At 42.5% G+C, this 26,947-nt stretch overlaps 1 long non-coding RNA gene across 1 annotated transcript; it reads right to left on the bottom strand.

Annotated features, from left to right (window-relative positions):
- Nucleotides 1-562: 562 nt before the first annotated feature.
- LOC124805375 lies at nt 563-26,947 on the bottom strand. The gene is made up of 3 exons (XR_007017450.1): nt 26,845-26,947; nt 15,847-15,999; nt 563-725 (listed from the first exon to the last, which is right to left on the bottom strand). It is a non-coding gene; the product is annotated as an uncharacterized LOC124805375 (long non-coding RNA).

Raw genomic sequence — 26,947 nt, 5'->3', positions numbered from 1 at the left:
TGTGGTAACTTGATCGGTAATGTTTTTCGGAAGTGTAAAGCAACTACCAGTCATACTCACAATAATACAGCAATCACGGATGAAAAGGAATTTGTTCTATTATTCTGAGGAGTCTGTGTGTAAGACTGTAAATGAGCTAACAATTGAAACATAATGTAAGTGAAATGTTGTGTAAGGTCAGTGGATTAATATTAAATGTAAATTTGCGTGCGTTACTTAATTACGTAAGACAACGATCAGCTTTTACGAAAGTCATTTTTACAGTGACGACGTCTCATACAACAGCAATGCTGTTTCACTGTGGTTTCACTTGTCTTTGATTTAAGAACTTCTACAGAGGCTTGGGATGCTGTAAAAATTTCAGCTGTAATAAAAATTCCAAACTGAAAAATATGAAACGAACAGTAGCCGAGAAAAGGTTGGCTGTGAAATGAACGAGCGAACCGTGGACGTTGTAAGTTCGCCGACGTCATCGAATACCTATCCGCACTAAAATGTGGTACATAAGTGAAATAAAATACTCGAGACGAAGCAGGAAACATGAAAAAATACACAATGAAAATAACACGCCCACATGTCTGTATTTAATTTCTACAATTAATTTGTTTCCGTCAGCAAATCACAAAGCCTCTAAAAACATCTGTCAACCATTTCTTCGACTGATACATCAGTCATCACAGTGCTGCTGGCGTCGTATCGCTCCTGGTAACGTCAGCCTTTGCATTCTGAAACAGAACATAATGCTGAAATTAAATACATTTCCATATTAATGCAATAAACAATGCGTTTGTTTACGCTTGTAGAATATTCAATTTAAAATATCAGGCTTGCTGTGAAGTGCATTTGTCAAAAAACTGATTCGTTAAGTACTAGAAGAACAAATCTTGTGCTGCAAAAATTGACGTTAAGTCGTAATCATCATTCTCAGCATCATTATTTGACTATTCACGAGTTCAAAGTCTAGAATTTTTAAAAGTACATACGACTGTATGAGTTTTCTTTGGCCCATTATGAATGCTGCACAAAGCAGAACGAAAGTTGGACGGCGACTAATTACCATGAGACTTTCCAAATATCGTCTCCTCCAGTTTCTTCGCAATGAATGGATCTACTGAACTTCCTCCAAAACTAGTGACTATCAGAGAACTCAAATTTCAGCAGTAGATTAAATATATCCAGAGTAAAATGGTTAATCTGTTAAAATTTGTTTTTAAGTTACACATTATTTCTACTGTAATGTATCAGTTTTGTAACTCAGTCTATCCATTCATGGCTGGCAAACGACACAGACTTGGTAATAATAAAGGTAAAAAATGGCATAAGAAGCTGTTTGCAAAGTTTGATGGTAAGTTTCCTCGCAGCTTTGTATGGCTCAAAAGTAGCAGGTAATCATTTTCAGTTTTCCATAAACAGTTTTTTTGCTAAATTACTCTTAGAGAGGAAAGTATACAGCGTAAATATCCAAAGCATACATGGTGCCCCAAAAGGAATGGTCAACATTAAGAATATGACAGGAACGAGAATTCGGAGCAAAAATGTCCAGTAAACATGGGCTCTGGAATGCACATCTTACGAGCTACTAGCAATTCTTCATCTTAGATACTCTGAAAGAAATCTCTTCTACTGCGAGCTGTTTGCTTTCCATATTTTGGGAGGAGGCAGTATGGATCAAAATATGGAAAAACTGTCTAGTATATATGGACTCTAAAATTTATACTTTTACAGTTAGGAGAACTTGTTCAGTGGAAGAGATGTGTTTCACAATCGCGAAGATGAACAAGCGCTGGTAGTTCATAAGGTATGCATTTCAGAGTTCATGTTTACTAGACTTCAGCGCTCTGAATGATGGTTCCAGTCATATCCTTAATACTGACAATTTCTAATCTTCGACGCAGAAACACACGCCACAAGTAGTCACCACACGAAAACACTCAGCTATCCAAAAGATACGCAGGCGAATGGTGTGCATTACAGTTCCTTCCGTAGAATAAATTAACGAAATGATGTAGAATCCGACCTCAGAAACATATGCCAAATTACTGAAGAACAAGATTTTTTCAGTGCAGAAAGAGCACTTTCGAAAGGAGGAAGAATAGAAACGAAAAAGCCAACATTATTTCTGTACGATATTTTTAAGTGCTACGAACCCACATCTCTCCCACCACTTATTAACTTGTTGACAAGGCGCAATGTAGAACTTGGAACAGTCATGTTTGCGCCCTTGAAAGGAAGGGGAGAGAGAGAGAGAGAGAGAGAGAGAGAGAGAGAGAGAGAGAGAGACAAAGCATACCTCTCATCATTACTAGAATGAATTTTTAAATTAAAGAATTGAAAAGTCAAAAACTCTACGACGGATAAATGTGATTGACTAAATGTAAATCATTATGACTAATATGACGAATAAATGTGATCATGATCACTGGAATAATCAAGGATGTACGAGTCACTATGTAACACATTAAAACCTCCAGCTTATAAATGCTTAACCCGGAGTCAAAATTCTGCACAACATTTGAAAAGTTTCAGCACGCATGTCACGTAGTCGGCTAAAGTAGAAAGCAAGTACCCACTTAAATTTTCTACTTCCCTCTCTTCAAAATATGGAATGTACTCTGTGAAATGGTTGCATTTAGTAATATCTGCACCACAAGCATTATGAACTGGGAATTCCTGCATCTGGAAAATGGGGTCGCGTGTCAGTGGGCAGCGTCCTAATAATATGGGGGAGCAGGGAGAGGCGGGAGGGGGGGGGGGGGGTGAGGGTGACCGCATCCCATCGGAGTGGCCAGTATGAAGAAGTACGCCCGAGACGGGTGTTTGGCTTCATCGGCCGCAACTTATTTCTCCTAACCACAAGCTAGTCTTCCTCCATCACGACGGCTACACGGTGAGTGCCATCAGCTGATTCCCAAACACTTCGCTCAGTGGAAGAGGGGTCAAAACAAGCGAGCACGTGTCTCAGGTCATTTGTAGATACCCGACCGTTTTTGTGAGAAAACGCAGTTTCCTCAGTAATTTATATACCTTTTAGCAGGCGGTAAGTTCAGCCGATTTGTTGGCATAATGGGTTACGTCGAGGCTACGCACTTTTGCGCTCCATGTTCGAATCCCGATTATTGGTTTTATTTTATTTTTCCCGTTTATCTACCGATGCCTCGAGAACATTACTACACGGATGTTTATCATATTAGCGGGTATCAAGGCGTAATATTAATTCTAAAGTGACCATCTGGGCTCCACAACAATCGCCATTCGTTTATTATGTAATATACGTGTCCATGGTATTTTCAAGCGTACAATTTTTTTAAAAAATTCTCGTATTTTTATATTTAATTTTTCTATCAGTTCTTATATTAACTCTTCTTATATTAACTCTTCTCATTCTTCTGTTTAGTCTTCAGGGATATTTGGTGCATTCCCTTGACTGATTCCGATCGTAGAAACATTGAAAATATAGAAATTTCTAACAATGAACAGCGTACCTCACTCGCCATAGAAATATCAACAACACTGATGAAGTTTTCGGAGGAGGAGGAGGAAATTAGTGTTTAACATTTCGTCGACAACTAGGTCATTAGGAACGGAGCACCAGCCCGGATTAGGGAAGGATGGAGAAGGAACGTGCCCGCGTCCTTCCGAAGGAACCAATGAGACATTTGCCTTAAGCGGTTTAGGGAGATCAAGGATGGCCGGAAGCGGTTCATGCAGTCGTCCTCCCGAATGCGAATCCACTGTGCCAACCACTGCGCTCCACTGTTCACCGTAAACAATTTCAAGTATTTTTCATTTATTCCTTTTTTTTCTTCACTCACCAGACAGACAGTTAGTAGACGAATAAGGACAACGTTGTTTGGACATATATTAGAAAACACTCTTTTAGTAATCTTCTATAGACATTGGTAAATAAATAAAACACAAAAACAAAAAATCTTGTTTCGAAAACGGGGCACAAAACTATGTAGCCATTCTGCCACCGCAACGGTTAAACTACACTACTGGCCATTAAAATTGCTACACCAAGAAGAAATGCAGATGACAGACGGGTATTCATTGGACAAATATATTCTACTAGAACTGACATGTGATTACATTTTCGCCGGCCGGAGTGGCTGAGCGGTTCTAGGCGCTACAGTCTGGAACCGCGCGACCGCTCCGGTCGCAGGTTCGAATTCTGCATCGGGCATGGATGTGTGTGATGTATTTAGATTAGTTAGGCTTAAGTAGTTCTAAGTTCTAGGGGACTGATGACCTCAGAAGTTAAGTCGGATAGTGCTCAGAGCCAGTTGAACCAGTTGCGGTCGTGCATTACCCTGCTGAAATGTAGAGTTTCGCAGGGATCGAATGAAGGGTAGAGCCACGGCTCGTAACATCTGAAATGTAACGTCCACTGTTCAAAGTGCCGTCAATACGAACAAGAGGTGACCAAGACGCGTAACCAATGGCACCCCATACCATCACGCCGGGTGATACGTCAGTATGGCGATGACGAATACACGCTTCCAATGTGCGTTCACCGCGATATCGCCAAACACCGATGCGACCATCATGATGCTGTAAACAGAACCTGGATTCATACGAAAAAATGGAGTTTTGCCATTCGTGCACCCAGGTTCGTCGTTGAGTACACTACACCATCGCAGGCGCTCCTTTCTGTGATGCAGCGTCAAGGGTAACCACAGCCATGGTCTCCGAGCTGATAGTCCACGCTGCTGAAAACGTCGTCGAACTGTTCGTGCAAACGTCCCCATCTGTTGACTCGGGGATCGAGACGTGACTGCACGATCCGTTACAGCCATGCGGATAAGATTCCTGTCACCTAGTGATACGAGGCCGTTTGGATCCAGCACGGCTTCTGTATTACCCTCCTGAACAAACCGATTCCATATTCTACTAACAGTCATTGGATCTCGACCAACGCGAGGAGCAACGTCGCGAGTCGATAAACCGTAATCGTGATTGGCTACAATCAGACCTTTATCAAAGACGAAGACGTGATGATACGCATTTCTCCTCCTTACACAAGGCATCACAACGTTTCACCAGGCAACGCCGGTCAACTGCTGTTTGTGTATGAGAAATCGGTTGGAAACTTTCCCCATGTCAGCACGTTGCAGGCGTCGCCACCGGCGCATTTGCATATCACAGCATCTTCTTCCTGTCGGTTAAATTTCGCGTCTGTAGCACGTAGCACGTCATCTTCGTGGTGTAGCTATTTTAGTGGCCAGTAGCGTACATCAGAAAACATTCGTTTAGTAATCTTCTACAGAGACTGATAGACAAAAAAAAAACAGAAACAAAAGAAATCATGTTTCGAACACGGGGCACAAAACTGTAAAGCCATTCTGCCACCGCAGCGGTTAAACTTATCATGGGCTAGAAGTACCTAAAGTACCTCGAAAACTTTGAACGACGTTTTCTCGGAAACTGTCGTATACTTACGGATATGCCGAGACGCGCGTTCGCTTATTCTGACCCCTCCTCCAATGAGTGAAGTTTATATGAAATCAGGTGATGTCAATAGCTGTGTGTTCTCCCCGTCAGTTGCACGACCCTCTGGCACGACAGTGAGACGCCAGTCCCCAAGGGAATGGCACACTGTCAAGCATTACGTAAGTAGAGCATAATCGTAAGCCGCTTTTTTTAAAAAAGGAAGTTCAAGAAGCACCAAAATACTAAGCTCAGATGATTATGCCATCTCCAAAGCAAGAGACTGCTCCAACGCCGTTAATTTCTAAGTACAATTCTCACTGTTCCCATATTTTTCGGCACGGTATCTCTGTCGGCCAGCCACTCCCAATGACCTTCACTTTTTAACGCTTCCGGAGTCTTACATCAGCGGCTCCCATCTCAAACTAATATTCCACTCTGGCCCACGAGCATGAACATCGCCCGTGAAAGCTGAGTTTCAATAGTGGACCCATTCACTTTGTGTCGCTAGTCAGCATACATGCCGGATGTCTGTAGTACTTTTCAACTTAAAAGTGTAGTTACGTAGGACATACTGCATAATAAATGTCGGTGCTGTGTCTTTTGGCTAGATGACGAAAGCGACCTGGAACATGTACTGAAATGATTCTTTCTTACAAAGTAGGTGACTATTGGTTTGCTGCTAGGCATGTTTCGAAAACTGATGTATAAAACCTTATTGCGAAATCTGTGATTAAATGTAGACCAGCCACATACACTTATGAGCCAAAACATTACGACCACTGCCAACCGCGAGGTTGTGCGCTGCATGGTAGCGCTGAGGGCACATAACGCGGTAAAAGAACATTAGCGGAGCAGAGACGGATGGGGAATCATTCTAGCGATGACAAGTGGTGCAAATGCGGAAATCTGCCGACTTAAGCGACTTTGACATAAGCCAGATTGCTGTGGGCCGGTGTCTGGGAGCGAGCGTCTCGGTAACTGAAGCTGGTCGCCTGTTCGCGTGCTACTGTTGTGAGCAGCTATGGAAGGTGGTTGAAGAGTGCTGAAACCACGAGTACGCGACAAGAAGCTGGACGTCCATAACTCATCACAGAACATACACTACTGGCCATTAAAATTGCTACACCAAGAAGATGACGTGCTGCAGACGCGAAATTTAACAGACAGGAAGAAGATGCTGTGATATGCAAAAGACTAGTTTTTCAGAGCATTCACACAAAGTTGGCGCCGGTGGCGACACCAACAACGTGCTGACATGAGGAAAGTTTCCAGCCGATTTCTCATGCACAAACAGCAGTTGAACGGCGTTGCCTGGTGAAACGTTGTGATGTCTCGTGTAAGGAGGAGAAATGCGTACCATCACGTTTCCGAGTTTGATAAAGGTCGGATTGTAGCCTATCGCGATTGCAGTTTATCGTATCGCGACATTGCTGCTCACGTTGGTCGAGATCCAATGACTGTTAGCAGAATATGGAATCGGTGGGTTCAGGAGGGTAATACGGAACGCCGTGCTGGATCCCAACGGCCTCGTATCAGTAGCAGTCGAGATGACAGGCATCTTATCCGCACGGTTTTAACGGATCGTGCAGCCAAGTCTCAAACCCTGAGTCAACAGATGGGGACGTTTGCAAGACAAAAACCTTCTGCACGAACAGTTCGACGACGTTTTCAGCAGCGTGGACTATCAGCTCGGAGACCATGGCTGTGGTTACCCTTGACGCTGCATCATAGAAAGGAGCGCCTGCGGTGGTGTACTCAACGACGAATCTGGGTGCACGAATGGCAAAACGTCATTTTTTTTTCGTATGAATCCAGGTTCTGTTTACAGCACCATGATTGTCGCATTCGTGTTTGGTGACCTCGCGGTGAACGCACATTGGAAGCGTGTATTCGTCATCGCCATACTGGCGTATCACCGGGCGTGATGGTATGGGGTACCATTGGTTACACGTCTCTGTCACCTCTTGTTCGCATTGACACACTTTGAACAGTGGACGTACATTTCAGATGTGTTACGACCCGTGGCTCTACCCTTCATTCGATCCCTGCGAAACCCTACATTTCAACAGGATAAAGCACGACTGCATGTTACAGGTCCTGTACGGGCCTTTCTGGATAAAGAAAATGTTCGACTACTGCCCTGGCCATCACATTCTGCAGATCTCTCACCAATTGAAAACGTCTGGTCAATTGTGGCCGAGCAACTGGTTCGTCACAATACGCCAGTCACTACTCTTGATGAACTGTCATATCGTGTTGAAGCCGCATGGGCAGCTGTACATGTACACGCCATTCAAGCTCTGTTTGAATCAATGCCCAGGCGTATCAAGGCCGTTATTACGGCCAGAGGTGGTTGTTCTGGGTACTGATTTCTCAGGATCTATGCACCCAAATTGCGTGAAAATGTAATCACATGTCAACGCTAGTATAGTGTATTTTTCCAATGAATACCCGTTTATCATCTGCATTTCTTCTTGGTGTAGCAATTTTAATGGCCAGTAGTGTAAATCGGAGGCGTGTGCGCTCTCTAAAGCAGGATAGGCGACGTTATGTGGAAGATCTGACGACACAGTACAGTGCTGGCGCAGGTACGAGTGTTTTGGAGCACACCCATCAGCGTGCAGTATTGAACATGACGTTCCACAGCAGAGGGCCCCTATGTGTTCCCATGCTGATCCAACGAAATTGTCAGTTATTACAGTGGGCAGGGGATCATCGAAATTGGACCGCGGATAAATGGAATCGTGTCGCCTGGTCGGACGAATCCCGTTTATTGTTAAACCAGGTCGATCGTCGAGTCCAGATAGGCTGTCATCCAGGCACGTCTGCTCGAAACGTACAGTGCACCACGCACGCAGGTCTGTGGGAGTAGTATTATGTTATAGGGGACATTCCCTAGGCTTCCATGATACCTGCGGCAGTAATCGAAAGCACCGTGACAGCTACAGACTACATGAACATATTAGGTTCCAGCTGTAACCCCTTAGCTTGACTTCAACAGCGATGCCATCTTCCAGCAGTATAACTGACCGCGTCGCAAGCCCAGAATCGTGCTGCAGTGGTTTGAGGAGCATGATAGTGAACTCACGTTGATGTCTTGCACTTCAAATTTGGCTTCTCTGAATTGGTATTAAGGTATTAAAGGTAGGTATTAAAATCCATGGAGAAGAAACAAAAACTGAGGTTCGCCGATGACATTGTAATTCTGTCAGAGACAACAAAGGACTTGGAAGAGCAGATGAACGGAATAGACAGTGTCTTGAAAGGAGGATATTGGATGAACATCAACAAAAGCAAAACGAGGATAATGTACTGTAGTAGATTCAGTCGGGCGATAATTAGGGAATTAGATTAAGAAATGCGACACTTAAGGTAGTAAAGGAGTTTTGCTATTTGGGGAGCAAAATAACTGATGATGGTCGAAGTAGAGAGGATATAAAATGTAGACTGGCAATGGCAAGGAAAGCGTTTTTGACGAAGAGAAATCTGTTAACATCGAGTATGGATTAAAGTGTCAGGAAGTCGTTTCTGAAAGTATTTGTATGGAGTGTAGACATGTATGGAAGTGAAAAGTGGACGATAAATAGTTTAGACAAGAAGAGAATAGAAGCTTTCGAAATGTGGTGCTACAGAAGAATGCTGAAGATTAGATGGGTAGATCACATAACTAATGAGGAGGTATTGAATAGAATTGGTGAGAAGAGGAGCTTGTGGCACAACTTGACTAGAAAAATGGATCGGTTGGTAGGACATGTTCTGAGGCATCAAGGAATCACCAATTTAGTGCTGGAGGGCAGCGTGGAGGGTAAAAATCGTAGAGGGAGACCAACAATTGAATACACTAAAGATTCAGAAGGATGTAGGTTGCAGTAGGTACTGGGAGATGATGAAGCTTGCACAGGATGGACTAGCATGGAGGGCTGCATCAAACCAGTCTCTGCAGTCTCTGGACTGAAGACCAAAACAACAACAACGAATCCGATGAAACCCAAGTAGGACACTATCGGACGCCAGCTCCACGTCCAGAAACCATTCGCCCGTCAGCTACGGGAAATGTGTGACCAGTACGTAGATATGTGGTGCCACAAACTCATGGAAACCTATTAAGTACTTGTCGAATCCATGGCACACAGAATCACGCTTCTAAGTAGGCGGTCATAATGCTTTAGCTTATAAGAGTGTGCCTGACAACATAATTTATTATTTTCCTCGTCTTCGTCTTATTTTCAAGTTGCCAGTAGCAATCAGCTTCGATATACATCACCCTTATTCTCAGACTGATAACAGTCGGCTTTCATTGGAACAGTGGAAGTTGGAAACAACACAGAAAGATATTGTTTAACTTCTAGGTTTACCGTACAATCATAGAAAATACCTCTAAAACTTTATTTGCAAGCGAAGGATGTAATCTTATTTTAATACTGGAAAAATGGCCAAGACAAATACAAACGGATTCTTCTTGCTTCTTTAAGGAAAAGAAAACTGCAGACATTAAGAGAGCGGAGTAGCACAGGACAAGCATTGCTATTAAGTTAGTGGGCAGTGCTTCGCACTTCCCTGTAAAACATAACGCGAGCGCACCCACCGGTAGGTCACGTCGGAGAACTCTTAACCGTACGAGAATCCGCGCGAAGTGTCCGCGCAGTTTGAGGCGACATGTCACGGACTGCGCGGCCCCTCCCGCCGGAGCTTCGAGTCCTCCCTCGGGTATGGGCGTGTGTGTTGTTCAAAAATGGTTCAAAAAGCTCTGAGCACTATGGGACTTAACTTCTGAGGTCATCAGTCCCCTAGAACCTAGAACTACTTAAACCTAACTAACCTAAGGACATCACACACATCCATGCCCGAGGCAGGATTCGAACCTGCGACCGTAGCGGTCGCGCGGCTTCAGACTGCAGCACCTAGAACCGCTCGGCCACCCCGGCCGGCCTGTTCTAAGCGTAAGTTAGTTTAGTGTGTAAGTCTAGGGACCGATGACTTAAACAGTTTGGTGCCTTAGGAATTCACACATTTCCCTACGCGAACGCTGCTGGTTAACCTGCAATTCAGCACACAAGATTCTCCCAAACGGCGGACTGAAATCCTAGTGCTGACTAGGTTTGCAACAATAGTAGCAGTAGTAGAAAAAGATGCCGCAAGACCATGTTCATCTTCATTAATTGCAAGCCTACTCACGTTGCGTTTCATGTGTGCTTCAGAGCAGCCACACTGTGCCTGAATATTTAAAGGTTCATGGGACGACAGAGGTTAGCGTTGTGTTCATACTGTCTAGGCACACTGTTTTAGAGAAATACAGTGAACATTTTATAGTGAAATGCATTACACATTATATTGCAGACTCAGGTCGCTCAGATGATTCGTTATCGGTTTCGATTCATTGCCAAGCCATCACCACATGATTTGAGCACCTTACATAGCAACTCGTTACTTATGTAATTTATTCAGATCGAAGGACGATGACTTGGTAATCAGTATTAGTCTTTAATTAAACCATTTGAGCGAGCTGATGCTGAGACAATTTAAAAATAACTGCTCAAAGGTTTTTCATTTTTGAATACATCGCGGGAGCAGACAGCGATCAATGTTATTACTAATAGTTACTATTAAAATCAGTCTTGATCAGAAATTTATTCTGGTAACCGGTTTCGACCACACCCGTGGTCACCTTCAGACCAAGTCAAATACAAAGTCTGATCAGAGGGCTACATACACGGAAGAAAATTATATAAAAATACAAAGTTATAAAACTATGAATTACCAAAATTCTGTATGCGCAGGAACCTCGTTCTGGTGGTAATCACTGCTAGATAGAGCAGTGCACGTCTTACTTACATACTGGAGGCTCCGTCCACTTTTGACAGAATGATGTCAGCGCTAACCAATGGATTAAAAGTCAAATAACGTAAAATTTCGTAATTAAAATAACAATGACAAGAATGTGAAAAATACATGGAAAGTAGCTGGTTGAACAGCTATTGTTAGACAACGTATGTAAAAATATTAACCATATGACAAATAAAAATTGTTTCTACAGTACATGGGTTGCCCTCTCTGGGACTGTCTGAGAACCACATAGAAGCTACTGGTTACCACGGCAAGTATAGACGCCATTCCAAAGAAGTGGCGGCAGGCTACTCTCCAACGAGGTTGTTCTAATATCGATAGGTAAACGCTGTCACGTCAGACGACGTAACATTAACGGCACCATGTCGTTATGAAAACCAGGGCCCTTTCCCTTAAGGAAGGTGCAAAAATCGTTGACTGATGTGTTTTAGTAAATGCTGTACATTTACAATTCCAAGGTGTAACAAGATATCCATTTGTAGAGATTATTCTATAGATAATTAGTTCCTGCAGATGAAAACTAAGAAAAAATAATCGAGAGGGCACAGTACTTGTGCATATTCTTGAAATACTGCCTATAACGCTCCTATATATATTTCAAATTTTACATGTGACAATATTAAACGGCAATGCTATGTTTTATTTTACATGCCAGTCTTATAAACAAGAATATACTTAAAGTATAAAAAATGGTACTAGAAGACTAAGAATAAAACAATGACAGTGTAATGTACGGAATTAACAGGTACCTGTGACAAACACTAAAGCAGGTGACAAAATATATGCACAACATTACATATATAATAACAGTTTATATTATCTTTTGCTACTTTGTAAAATGTAAAGGAAAAAGAAAAAGTGAAGAGTGGCTAAAACTTATGAGACAGACTATGTTATCATAGAATAAGATCACTTGCACATAAGTATATAAAAATGTTTATAACACAAATATAGAAATATAAATCGTGTATATATAATCAGTCAGAAAGTAAAGGGAATTTTGTAGTTTTATATAATTTTCGTCAATGTATCTGATCAGACTTTGTATTTGACTGATAGGTCTGAAGATGACCACAGGCGTGGTCGAAACCAGTTACCAAAATAAATAAATGTCATCAAGACTGATTTTAATAGTAACTATTAGTCAAAGGTTTTTGGTTTCTGTTCTGAAGCTACTCTGGTATGGGGGGGGGGGGGGGGGAGAGAGATAAGATGATTCACTAAAACAACCTATCTCTCGAGCGCAGTTAGCTGTATAAGGGTTTCCCGTCGAGTTCTTTTTTTATTCCTGCTGTATCATTCTTCAGTTGCATCTACATAATAGCGTCTTGTCTTTCCTTTTTTACCACCATTTCGTCCCAAAACAAGTACGTCTTCCCATCCCACCATTTCTTCTATTGACGCTTTCCTTCGATTCCTTCTCACCATCACTCTTTCACATCCAGAAGTGAAAACACTGTACTGGGCGTTTAAACGAATGTGGCAAACGGTCTAAAAGCCACACTTGCACTTACGGATGGCCAAGGCTAACATTCGTCAAGCCTGAGCCGATCCGCCTGAGGTTCAGTTCCCTGTTCTTCAGAGCAGAAGAGTATGCTGGACAAGTAGGTGAATAAAAGTGACTAACATTTATAATGATAGTAATAATAAGAAACCATAAATGCTTTTACTTCTGATTTTTGAGAACATTTGGAAAATATAAAATTTTCTAGAAGTAGGGAAAACACTACACTACATAAATGGGGACACAAACAAAGCTGATAAAGAGGTGTTACTTCTACAATGGCACACAAAACATATTGAAAATCCCTCGTGAACAGAGTTAAAGAAACTGTAGGCAAAGAAGTGTAAGAATGTAAGAATGGGTTTCGAATGGGAAAGTCCTGCACGGAACAGTTTTTACTTGAAATCAGTAGCTCATAATTGAAACGTCCGCTAAATCACGCAGGGCTAACAGGTAATTAGGATTGTGGAAAGGGCCGAGGGAGTTAGGCCGGATTCATTTCACAATTGTAACTTATCATTTAGTTCACAAATACACGTTTGAAAGAAATTTGCTTCGCGGCTGAAGACATCCAAACAGATGTTTTAGAGTAAGTTCAATTTTGAAAATACATGACAGTTAAATTTACGAATAAGATAAATCGTATACATATATGAGATCAGCATGCGGAGCGGCTGAAGGCCGCCAGATAAAATCTTCAAAATTCCAAATATATTATGATGATTACTGAAGGCAGAAGGCCACAATGTTTAGGATTCTAACAGGGCTGATGGCCCCCAAGGTGCACAGAAAGAGACAAACACTATAGGATGGCTGAAGGCCGCAAAGTTAAATTCTGCAAAGTAAGGAAATATATATACTGCAACAGTCGGTAAAACAATACATTAAATTTAAAAATTTCCTTTTTGCAACACCAACGCCGGCGGAAGGCTCTCAATAACTTGTAAAATCTTTCAGAGGAAATTACAATAGCCTTTCAAGAGCAGAAGGCGATAATGTTTGGACTTAAAGGACACTCTGAGAACATGTTTTCAGGCCCACAACTATCTTTGCCAAATTAAAAATATAAAATACTGGTAAATAACACCAACATTATCACTGCCAAAAGGATAATTAAGAGAACGGCACTCAGTAGTCTCCAGTGAATCGGTCTGCCCTCTTTCACTTTTTTTTCGGACGTCGTAAGACATCCGTTTAAGTTGGTTGTTGATCAATTAGCTCAGTTTTTTTTTATTACAGAGGGCTGCTAACCCTCTGACCGAACACGCTGAGCTAGCTACCGTGCCGGCGACTTAGGCGAGACAGGTGGTGAGTCCAACTACACTTAATTCATGGGAACCCAACCAAGGGACAGTGACGGACCGACCGACCAACCACTTTCTTGCCACGACGGAGTACACGAGAATTCAAGGCTCCAAAAGAAAATTACAAGTATCACAATCCCCATACAAACGCGTATGTGAACTGAGCTGCCAAAACTACACACCATGTTGGGCAGCAACAACAGGTGAGGAAAAGACACTGTCTAAAAACTACGTTAGCGGCCAGGGCAGGTAACCAGAACACTAACAGCCACAAGGCAGAAAATTTCACTGGTTCACTTAACTACGAACCAAGATAATACGGTTAACTTCACCCAAAATGAACACTGCCTGAATTTACGTTAGTGGCCAGGGCAGGACACCAGAACACTAACGGCCACAAGGCAGAAAATTCCGCTGGTGCACTTGACTATGGATAAATTAATTTGATCAGTTCCACCTGATGGCGGCTATCTCTAACACTTCACTCGTTGTTGCTCACAGGAAAACCTCCACAACAGCAACGCCGGAACCAACAACGTAGTGCTCAAAACCACTCAACCTTCACGTCCTGGGTCGGCGAACGACGATGCTCGTACCGATCGGACAGCTACAGGCAGACTCCGACACTGCACGGAGACCGCCAGCGGCCCAGTCGACTACGCCGCACGGAGATATCCTCGGACCCACCGACCGACCAACAATCCACCAATGTTCAGATGTGTGTGAAATCTTACGGGATCTAACTGCTAAGGTCATCAGTCGCTAAGCTTACACACTACTTAACGTAAATTATCCTAAGGACAAACACACACACCCATGCCCGAAGGAGGACTCTATCCTCAGCCGGGACCAGCCACACAGACCATGACTGCAGCGCCTTTAGACCGCTCGGCTAATCCCGCGCTCCCACCAAAGGTCAGGCCCGGCTTACGTGATGCGTGGCGGCAACGGTCGGTCCACGCAGGACTCACTGCTACTGCAAGCCGGCGACTGGCTGGCCCGGGCTGCGCTCCAGACGAGTTGCAACTGACTGCCAGGGCCCAGCTCACGACCCGAACTGCCTGCCGCCATGACCTCTCCTCCTCGCACTTTCTGATTCACTGCCAGTACGCCAGCGCTTAAAACAAGCTGTCAGTTGAAACTACAGCAACTACACACACAGTTTGACAAACACTTACACGAAGACTTGAACGGCACTCCACAGTAACTAAGCACGCACGAAGACAAATCGGAGTAGATGCGCGCGCGCACACACACACACACACACACACACACACACACACACACACACACAGCCGACTCATGAACGATCGGCGAGCCAAAACGCGTCGTTCGGTAGGACGACCGACCGACGATCCACCAAGACCGTCGCCCGGTTCACGTGATGCGTGGGGGCAATGGTCGGGCGAGCCATGTCGACGCAGACCTCACTGCTGCTCCAACCCGGCTGCACTAGTGCCGCATTGCAACTCCCAGACTGGCAGGTCCGGACTGCAGACACGTTCCAACTGACTGACAGACCCGAAGTCGCTATCCGAGCTGCTTACGATAAACGACCGGGAAATAATAGCAGTCGAGCAAAGATACTATGAGAGGGATATATCGATACGCGCTGCCAATACCGCTCACGGTCAGGCAAAGCAGCAACTCAGTGACAGTAGTAATTTAAATTAACGTAGTGAGATGGAAGTACGTTAAAAACAGGGTGTAAAATACATGATGGCAGGAACACGAGCCACACAAGGCTCAATAATACATAAATACCGTTGTTGTGCAGGCAGTTGTGTGCTTCCAATTCACAGCGATTTCCAAACTCCCTGATTTCGGAGCCACACAGGGCTGCCACTGGCTGGTAAATTTGTGCGCAGAAGGTAGGGCATTCCTCTGAAGTGGCACAGCCTGCGAGCGCCGCCAGTACTGTGAAAGAACAACACCAAAGAGGTACACATATTCTGCCACATCCTGATCTCACTAAGAAAATACACTCTAAGCCAAAAAAAAAAAAAGGAATTATCCGAAGGGGACGGAAATCGGTAGATGTGATATATACGTTCAGACAAACAAATGATTGTAATTTCAGAGAAGTTGGATGATTTATTCAAAAGCAAGAGCTTCACAAATCGAGCAAGTCAGTAATGTGTTGGTCCGCCTCTGATTCTTCTGCGAGCAGTTATTCGATCTGGTCTCAAGAGGGATATAATGCCAAATGGTGTCCAACTGGTGTATTAGAGTTTCAAACTCCCGAGATGGTTGGAGGCCCTGCCCACAATGCCCCAAATTATTCAATGCGGTCACGATCACATCGTACGACCATGAATACCATACTTTTCCGAAGCAAGAAGTGTTATTACTGTCGAAAACAAAGAATTCTTCTTTACTTGTTTGAAATGCACATATAAACATCTCAACAACTATTCAAATGGTTCAAATGGCTCTGAGCACTACGGGACTTCTGAGGTCATCAGTCCCCTAGACCGTAGAACTACTTAAACCTAACTAACCGAAGGACATCACACACATCCATGCCCGAGGCAGGATTCGAACCTGCGACAGTAGCGATCGCGCGGTTCCAGACTGAAGCGCCTAGAACCGCTCGGCCACTACTCGAATTACGACAGTCTCTAACATGCATCTCATCTTTTTCTACAGCGTCTTTCCCTGCCTTACACGGGGCGTACGTGTTTGGTAAATTTCTTCACTTTTTCCGGTTTCGCACATCGTCTTCCATCAGTTGTTTGTCTCTACAGTCCTCTCGAATGCAGTCCACCCACCTCTTTTTTTAGGGCTTCCTCTATCCCCGGAAACTTCAATTATTTCCATATCACTCCCTGCAAGATGAATTTGGTCTCTTCTCACAATACGCCCACACCACTGGAGTCACCTCTCCTGCACTTTCACGGGCACTTCAACAACTTTTACACATCCTCATTTGGAATCCGGTCTATCCACATATCGACCTCAATATCTCCATCTCTGCTACATAAAGCCAGTTGCAATGGTTCTTGGTTGTTGCCCTTGCCTCTGCCCCAAGACAACAATTCTGGCCTTGCAATTGTCTTATAGGTCTTCCTCTTGCCTTCGAAATTTACATTTTTGTAATAGATAAATCCAGACGTCCTTTTGAAATTCTTCCATCCAGATTCCAAGTTTCCATTACTTGCCACATATTTGACAATATCTGCCTTTCTTGGGTTCTTCCCATTCTTTATAACTCTGCCGCCTTCCTGGTTGCCCAGACGTGAGTACTTCGTTTTATTTCTGCTGACTTAAGCACTGCTGCGCGGAGTAGCCGCACGGTCTAAGGGCGCTTTGCCACGGTTCGTGCGGCTTCCCCCATCGGGGATTCGAGTTCTCCCTCGGGCATGGCTGTCTGTTGTAACATTATGTGATTGCCTTATCATTTAAAATCTTTCACTAATCGAGCAGTCGCTCGGCAACAGCTACAATTAGCAAATAATGTTGCGAGAATATAAAAGGTGAACGACCTGTGACGTAACTTGTTTATTGTCGAAGCGCCGTCGAGATGCAGTGAGTTATTGACTTTGAAAACCGCGGCGCGAAAAACGGACAGAAGAAGAACACTTTTACACATTTTTTTTTTTTTTTTATGTACGAGATATTCTCGATGAACAGTTACTCATTCTTCTCTTGTCTCCTGTAACTTGTGTCGGACGCGCATGTCTTGCCGCTGTATTATTATCGTTAAAAATAATATTGTTTTAGTGTAAAGTAAATGTGTAATACTAAAAGTGCCTAGCAGTAGATTTATTGTGCGACGTGTATGTGAATACGTCAAAGGAATTGTTTTCATTACGAGAAGTGCCAGTCAAAACGGCATCCATGTTAAATCCTTCATTGCAGTGTAAGCTCGTCTATTAACTGCCATAAATTCAGAGTTAAATGGAACTGGTGTATGGACTATTTATTTAATATAGAATCTATGTCTCACTCCTTCATGAAGTTATTTAATTTTCTTTATGTTTCTGCCAAATAGAGAGTTCACAGTCACGAATTCTTTCGTCGAAATCGGACGGAAGTTGTATGCGGCGAAATATTTTCTCCGCGCCATATTCTACTGGTAAATGCATGATAAACTACGGTCCCTTAGGAAATTCATGTTGAGCTATCCAAAAATAATTATATTTTGAATAGGCATTTACTCTCCTCTGCAATGCAACTTCCGACTGATCAGACGATCCAACAAGAAACAGCCGCACACGGTCAGCGTTTCCACCGCTGATTATTATAGCTATATGTTACAGCACAAAAGTAAACATATTGTTATAATTAGCGACTACGAATGGGGTGAATCACAGTAATGGATTTAATTACTGAGTGGAAAAATTTATATTTCGACTGAAAGTTGTCAAACGCGGTGAGACAATCACAGCATCGTCTATATCCATACTATGTGTGGTGTCGTCTGAAGAATGGGCCCCCAAAGCAAGGTTGGCTCCTCCCATCGAAACCACAAAAGAGTAGAGTTGATGAACGCCGCGCTGACCAATCAAAAACGTCGACGTAGCCAGGTATCCTAGAACAGTGGTTCCCGATCTTTCTTACACCATTACCCCTATTACCCCTGAGTGCAATCAGACAATAGCTAGCTTCCCCGCCCACCCTCCCCCCCTACCGTCTGTTGCCTCCTCCCCCACAATATCACCAACTTCAGTACCAACTAAACTGTGGAATGAAAGATTTTTCGTGGGACACTTTTATTTTTAAAATGATGAAAGATGAATGATATTTAGTTTGTTTCTGTGTGTGTGTGTGTGTGTGTGTGTGTGTGTGTGTGTGTGCGTGTGTGTATGTGTGTGTGTGTGGCAGTGACTTGGCTCTGTTATTGTTCCCGAGTAGTGATTTCCGAAGACGGAAAAAAATCGAGATTCGAGCAGTGATTAAGTACATTGTAAAGAAAGGTACGAAAGAAAATGACAGTCATGCCAGTTTCCAGAATACTCTAGGGGAATCTGCTCCTTCATATTAAACTGTTGCCAAATGGACAAATGTAATTTGGCCGGGGGAGCTTTGATGATGATGCACACAGTGGTCGACCAAGATATGTCACTACACCAGAAATCATTGCGAAAGTGCACGAAATGATCATGGAGGATCGCCGATCGAAATTGCGTGAAATTGCTCACGCTTGCCAGATGTCACCTGAGAGGGTATATCACATTTTAACTGAAGAATTAGAAATGAAAAAGTTATATGCAAGATGGGAGCCCGACTCTCGACGAGGACCAAAAACGCATGAGAATGAACATATCGGAACAATGTTTTGTCCATTTTAGGAGTACAAACAAGATGTTTTGCGCCAATGAAATTTGGGTGCACTACTGTACCTCAGAGACAAAACAGCAGTCAAAGTATTGGAAACATGATGATTCTCCGCCACCAACGAAAGCAAAGACAATTCCTTCGGCAGGAAAGGTCATGGCATCAGTTTCTGGGATGCGAAGGGGATTCTGTTTGTAGATTATCTCCCTACTGGGCAAACAATTACTGGAGAACACTATGCTAACCTTCTGGGCAAATCGCAACGCAAGATACGCGAAAAAAGGCCAGGTTTAGGTAGGAAGAAAGTCATCTTCCATCAAGACAATGCGTGGCAGCACACATGTGTCGTCGCCAATGCAAAATTACACCAACTACGGTATGAATTGTTGTCACACCCGCCTTATTCACCTGATATGGCTCCGTCAGACTTCCGTCTCTTCCCAAAACTGAAAATTTTTCTTCGTAGATGAAGATTCACTTCAAACGAAGAATTGATAGCTGGAGTTGACAGCTATTTTGCAGTCCTGGATGAAACTCATTTTCGAGATCGGATGAAGACAATAGAACATCGTTGGACCAAGTTCATTAATCTACAAGGAGACAATATTGAAAAATAAAAAAAGTTTCAATGATTTAAGTAATTTTTTTCTATTCATCTCCGAGCACTTTTCAAAGCACCCTCGTAACTACCCACAGTGAAGCTACACACTTGTTACAAAATATAGTTCCCCTGCATTACTCCTCACTATTGCTCACTTGGTTGGCCTACACACTGCACGTTTAAAATTAAGCAAGCTCAGCTACGTGCACTATACCTACTGTTCGTAAATCACTTCATTGCTGCACTCCTTACTTCTGAACTGGCAGAAACTGTTCGGCTTCAGGCTGTTAATGTTTTGCGTGTAACCACTCTAATAATAATAATAATAATAATAATAATAATTTTAAATTCTTCTGGGCTTGCAGCATTATATATGTCTTGTAAGGACATTATGCGTACATTAAGCCAAAACTCTGCTTTGTGTAGCAGTTATTATTGTGACTTTATTTTCATTGGCTATAGGCCTATTTCGGCTCAAAGGCCATATTCAAGCACTCTGCAACATTAGTACGGTACTTAGATCATATATCTGTGAGTTTACGTAATAAATAATTATTCTGTATATTTGACGTAAGACTTACTTCCATATTACGTCGTTGACGCTCTTGCTGTCAGATATCTTACTTGGTGCGTTTTTAAGCAAAGCACAGGCGAAATTATAAATTCCTCGCCAACTAATGTCTGAGCAGTGGAATTTTTCTTTGTTGGCCAGTATCTTTAAGATCTTGTTAACATTTTGTAAGTTTGACAGCTTCGAGTTATGTCATAGAGTAAATATCTCTGGAGTGAGCACTCACATGCGCAGAACAGATTTTGTGTTGTCAACACACATTGCCGGCCTGGTCACGTAATCTCGGGACGTCGTGTGTTTGTTCGTATAGCGCCCTGTATATTTAGAATGTCACTACATCCCTAGTACAGACGGATTCTTTTCGTACGTGTCGTGGATTATTTATATATGTTGCGCAGACATTTTAACAGTATCCATTTGATACCGGGAATAAACCAGTTACGTAACTTTTAAGGGCAAGTGATATTACATTCAGCTTCTTTGCGATAGGTGTCATAGTTCAGATGCACTCGATTTTTGGTAGTTTTTGGTATGATACCGCACTTTATAGTATTACAGAGCCTGAAGTACATTTTTGCAGTGATGGTCCTGCAAAACGACTTGACAGTACGTTAGTACTTTCGCAAGTGTCCGAAAAACACCGAATTTACCACACATTAGATTATATCCCTGCTAATTCGTCCATTTTTCTTGTATATCTGCGTATTTATTTTCTCGTTTTTGCGACCTAAAGCACAATTTTTCTTACTGGTGGCACTTTGAGGTATTTATTTTACGCATTTTAAGTACTTGCTCCCAGTTCATTAAATAAATAGTAGACGGAGTAATCTATACACATAATTGACAAGTCACTGATAAATGCATGGAGGATAGTATTTACTGAATCAACTAACCTTTCCCTTTCCTGTTCTACTAGCAGATTTACGAGAGGAAGCGATTATTTGTAAGCTTTTGTACGAGCCGTAATATCTATTATATAGTCATAAAATCGTAGAAAAATAGGTCTACAGAATCAAGTCTTAATTATAATGCGTCTCGAAATTTTTAAACGTATACAGTGTCTCTTACTAAAATGAAAACTATAATTAGAGCTATATGGAATGTACCCATGAAAAGTTACTATCCCTCCTTTCACATATTTTTCTTTGCATCCGTAGCAACAACGTAATTCACTATCGCTATTACACTATCAACAAACTGTGAAACACAACAAAAACTCTTGGTATTATAAACTTCAAACGCTGCAGAAAGCACACAGGCACAGCGAAGTCCCGAGATCACGTGACAATCCTGGTTTAATGTTGACAACATGCGCAGAACGCAATACTCACTCCAGAGATATTTACTATATGAGTTATGTCAGCGATGTTACATGGCTACAGATTCGTTTTTATAAATCTATGAAGATGTGTGATAGTACAATCTTTGCAGCTGTATATTGGTGTTCGTTTTATGAAATTATCCGTGGTCAATAATTTCAACAAAATTATCAAAAATGTTTATATGTTTTAAATCGGTTTGTTCTTTTAAAAAATTTTCTGGATATTTTCTGTGTGTATATATATTTCTATCTCTTCCAGAAAGTTCAACATTGGGCCTTTTGTGTTATGTGGAGAATTTGCATCGAATTTTCATTCTTGTCTATGTTGTGATTTTCAGTTTTTACATGGTTAAATACTGTGTATGGGTTTGTGTCGCTGTTTATGGTATGTTCTCGGAATCTAATTTGGAAATTTCTGCCTGTTTGGCCACTCACTTTTATCATCAGCGATGTAGAGGACAAATCACAACATGTGTGTAGTGAATGGAGTTTGTGAGGAACCTGTAACCTCCACCGCATTAATGCTATTCATCGAAAAAAGTAATTATTGATGACCTAAACAATCAGTATTAGAGTGTTTCAAAACTGTGATAATAGTAATGATCTTCTGTAAGTCATATATTTTCGTGACTGAAACAGAATCGAATGGTTTGGTTTTTACACCTCAGAAAATTTCATTTTACCCCTCAGGGGGTAATTACACCCACGTCGGAGACTACTGCGCTATAGGTTCGCTATGTCGCCGCAGTCGACGGTCTGCTTAAGACTGATCAGAGGAACGCTGGGCCCAGTTGGCAGTCAGTGATCAAGTGGACAGCATCGTCTTAGGTAGGCCGTCAGTGTGTCAAATGTCTTTGGCAGAACATTAACGTGCATGTCAGTTGTTCCCAAGTGGAGAGTCTTGTAAATTTGTGTGTATCACGTGATACTTTAACACTAAGAGACAGTTGTAAATACTTAGAACATGCCTGAGGAAATGGATTGTACAAAGTTAAGTAAATCTTCATATCCATATTGTAATAAAGTGAACTAATATTTAATATGTTGAAGTTCCGCTCAATCATCTCCTGTAGCAAACCAAAGACCCCATCGTTGTGCCGACGAGAGTATTTTCGTACGGTCAACATTATGCAAACTACTGTGAGGAGCGTAGCAAATTACCTACAATTCTACCAAGTAGTAGGTTTTCTCACCATTCTATTCGCTTAGGAATTATAGGAGGAATGACTACTCAAATGCCTCTGTGCCCGCAGTAATTAGTCTAAACCTGTCGTCGCAGCCTCTACACGAGCGATACATAGGGATCCATAGTACATACCCAGAATCTTCACGTAATTCTGATAACCTTTCGCTGGATGTCTGGGGTCTGTCTTAAAGAGTCTGCCAGTGCAGGTTTCTCAGCATCTCTGTATCGCTGTTCGAGCAAACCCGAGGCCACTCGTGCTGTTCTTGTTTGCACATGTACAATATGTCCTGTTTCTTCAGTTTGATATGGGGCCACATTCTCGAGGATGGACACATCAGTCTTCTGTAAACAATCCACTTTGTACACTGAATGCATTTACTCATTATCTTAACAATGAACCGAAGTCTGTCATCTTCTTTACCTATGATTCGAACTATGTGATAACTTCATTTCATATCCCTACAGATTGTTACCCATGTATTTGTATGGCTTGACTGATACCAAAACTAAGTTACTGATACGTTTTTCCGTTCTGTGGAGTGCACAGTTTTACATTTCTTAAGAGTTAAAGCAAACTGAAAATCTTTCCACCACTTTGAAATCTTGTCAACATCTAACGACAGTACTTCATTATAGATAACTGCATCAGCCGCAAAAAGTCTGAGATTACTATTTGTTGTGGTTGGCAGGAGAGCCAATACCGTGTTACTAGAGGAGGCCGAAAGGCACGCGTTTTAGCTCACGCAGGCTGGCGTGAGGTCTGGAACAGGACAAGGAAATTAGAATTTAGAAAAACGGACGTAGCTGGTGGAATACTTAACTTTAATCCATTAATGATGAACGTCGCTCTTGACGGTACATGATTCACAATATCAATAGTAACTGAATATGGCGCCTTGCTAGGTCGTAGCAAATGACGTAGCTGAAGGCTATGCTAAACTATCGTCTCGGAAAATGAGAGCGTATTTTGTGAGTGAACCATCGTTAGCAAAGTCGGTTGTACAACTGGGGCGAATGCTAGGAAATCTCTCTAGACCTGCCGTGTGGCGGCGCTCGGTCTGCAATCACTGATAGTGGCGACACGCGGATCCGACGTATGCTAAAGGACCGCGGCCGATTTAAAAGCTACCACCTAGCAAGTGTGCTGTCTGGCGGTTACACCACAGTATTGTTATTGCCTGTACGGTTATTAACATACAACACGAAAAGCAAATGTCCCAACAGACTTCTCTGAGGCACTCTTGAAGCTACTTCTACGTCTGTCGATTACTCTGTGCCCCAGATAACGTACTGGGTACGCCCTGCCAAGCAATCCTTAGTCCAGTCACGAATTTAGTTTGATATGCCATATGAACGTACTGTCTTTAATTAGGGTTCGTGTCAATGCTTTTTCAAAGTCAGTAAAAACTGCATCCGTCTGATTGCATTGATTCACGTCTTTCAGGGAGAAGGCGGAAATTGGGTTTCGTATGACTTATGATGAAATACATCCCAGTTCGCATTCAGCACGCCACTGTGTTCTATTTACCTATGCCGTTACGTGACGAGCGAAGGAACCGTAAAGAAAACGATTAAAACTGGGAAAGCCCGCAGACGTGTGAAGAGAGAATGGAAGAGCCTAGCCTGCAGGGAAAAGATCTACGAGTTGGTCGTAGGAGTGAAAAGCTTCTACATAATCCTGGTTTCACAATTCCTCAACTTACACTGGAACTTACATAGATGGCTGAGTATCAATACAGGCTTTCACGGTCGGTATTTGCATCATTAGTCATTTTTCTTTTATAGGTTTAGGTCGCACTCCGAAGGCTGTTTCTCTGGGAAATACTGACAAATTGGCAGTATCACATCGTGCACTGGCAACAGGGAACCAACAAATTCGTTTCTCCTATATTACGGTTTTTTCGAGATCTGATCCTTACAATGCCAGTACATACAAGAGGCCATAGGAACTCAGAAGCACAAACTTTAATAGAAATGAAGATGAAATGAAATTAAACGAATTGTGGCTCTTAGTGCTAAATAAAGCAAACAGTGCCAACTCTCCGCCTCTGCAAACTTCGCAACACTCGCCGGCACGACTACGTGATTTCTGAGAGCCATTGATGACGTCACGAACCGACTATTTCGTGGATATGTGTAAGCAGTTCAGTTTGTTGAATTTTTTCATTGATGATCCTGCTTTCTCAGTGTTTATAGCCTCCGATGATTTGTCTAGCACTGGCAGACCTAAAGTCAGGCAGGAAAACACACCTTGAATCGCGACCTAAAGCCTATAAAACACCAATGACGCCCGAGTAACGTTGTACCTTATAGTTACCGAATCAGTCATTTAATGAAAACTTCGTGCAACATGACCGTGAAGAACAAAACACAAAGCATGGCACTTGTACATGCACTTTTGGTTCGATACGAGAGGAATGTTCATAAATTGCTAACATCTTGTGATGACGAAACAAGAGTTTTACTTTAACTTAGGGAGTGGTCTCATCCAAATTCACAAAGCCATGCATCATGGCAATTGTAATGAATATGTCCTGAGTATGGGAAATATGTGTCGGACCGATAGTCATGACGTATTCATGACGATCGGCATTTTACGAGCGTACTTTACTGGTATCGTATGGTGTAATTCCATTTCAATCATTTCATCAGCGAGTCCAATCATTTCGTGTCACTGAATTTAGTTTGTGTCACCTCTGTTCCAGAGTGTCTGCAGCGTGGCTTCCAACCGTGGATTTAACAATACGTTTACAGTAGTTCATACTGGACGAAGGCGCGGGGGAGGGGCTGGGGACTGGAGGATAATAAAGCTACCAACTTCTACATCTAATGGGGGACTGATACGGACACCGGATCAGTGAGAGCTACAACACCAAAAATGTATTGAGATGTTCTTCGGTAGATGCCATACCTTTTTCCACCACCACTCAACAAATTGAATTCTGTTACGGAGCAATCCCTACGGAAAATGAATCTTAATTGGCAAGAAACGCGATGAGACACATTTCTTACGTCAGAGGTGATGCGTCTTCTAGATCGTATTTGAACTAACGGGAATATTATCAATAGCTACGCCCCTTTTTATTTAAATTACTTTTACACGCAAGGAGATATCAGCAGAACCATGAACTGCGACAGTTTGCTCACAAAATTATACTCACCAAAAACATTCTAGTTGCCACACTTAAGAAAACTCATGACAGCTATACACGCAGGGGCTTACAATCATTTAGCATCTTATTATCACCGTCATATGATGAGTCACTCAGTACATCCAGAAACACTACACGCAATTCAATTAGAGACTAGACGTCTTTTCAATAGAAGAATTCAAAAGGCGTCCTTAAAGATGATCTTAAGCATTTGTGTTGTTTTTCTTATCTTGTATACATAAGCATGTATGAGTGGATATTTCATGTGTTATTTGGAGTAAAGAGGAGACATCTTAAGCTAAAAGGGGGAAACAAATCTCGTGTAATATCACAATTAGACTGCCATTAGTCACTTTCACGTTGAGGATTAACGGCTACGTTTTGTATCTCCAGGAGGAATTTTTAATCGATGAATCTGTGAGAATTTACCGCCGTCTGGAGATAAAGAAATGAGTGCTCGAAAAGAATAATTGAAGTTTGACTGAAGGCTGTTTTATTGTGAATCATTCTCCAGGGTCATTCGAAATTCTGGTGCAGAATATCGAACTCGAACAGCAAAGAAAAGCAACTTCCATGCCGTGTGTTGTTTATCGCTTTACACAGCACTAGAGACGTACTGCTACGTTTTAACGAGAGGACATGTTCACTTACCGAGGACAGCCAGTGTGTGCGACTTCATAGCTGCGGTGGCCACTGCGCTTTGCGGTAGCTGTAGCGTCACCTGCTCTTTATAAAAGCCTGTCTCCTCGTGCGG

Source organism: Schistocerca piceifrons, chromosome 7, assembly GCF_021461385.2.
Source record: "Schistocerca piceifrons isolate TAMUIC-IGC-003096 chromosome 7, iqSchPice1.1, whole genome shotgun sequence".
Classification (NCBI taxonomy): Eukaryota; Metazoa; Arthropoda; class Insecta; order Orthoptera; family Acrididae; genus Schistocerca; species Schistocerca piceifrons.
Note: the sequence above shows the minus strand (reverse complement) of the source record. Positions and strands in the feature narration are given on the sequence as shown.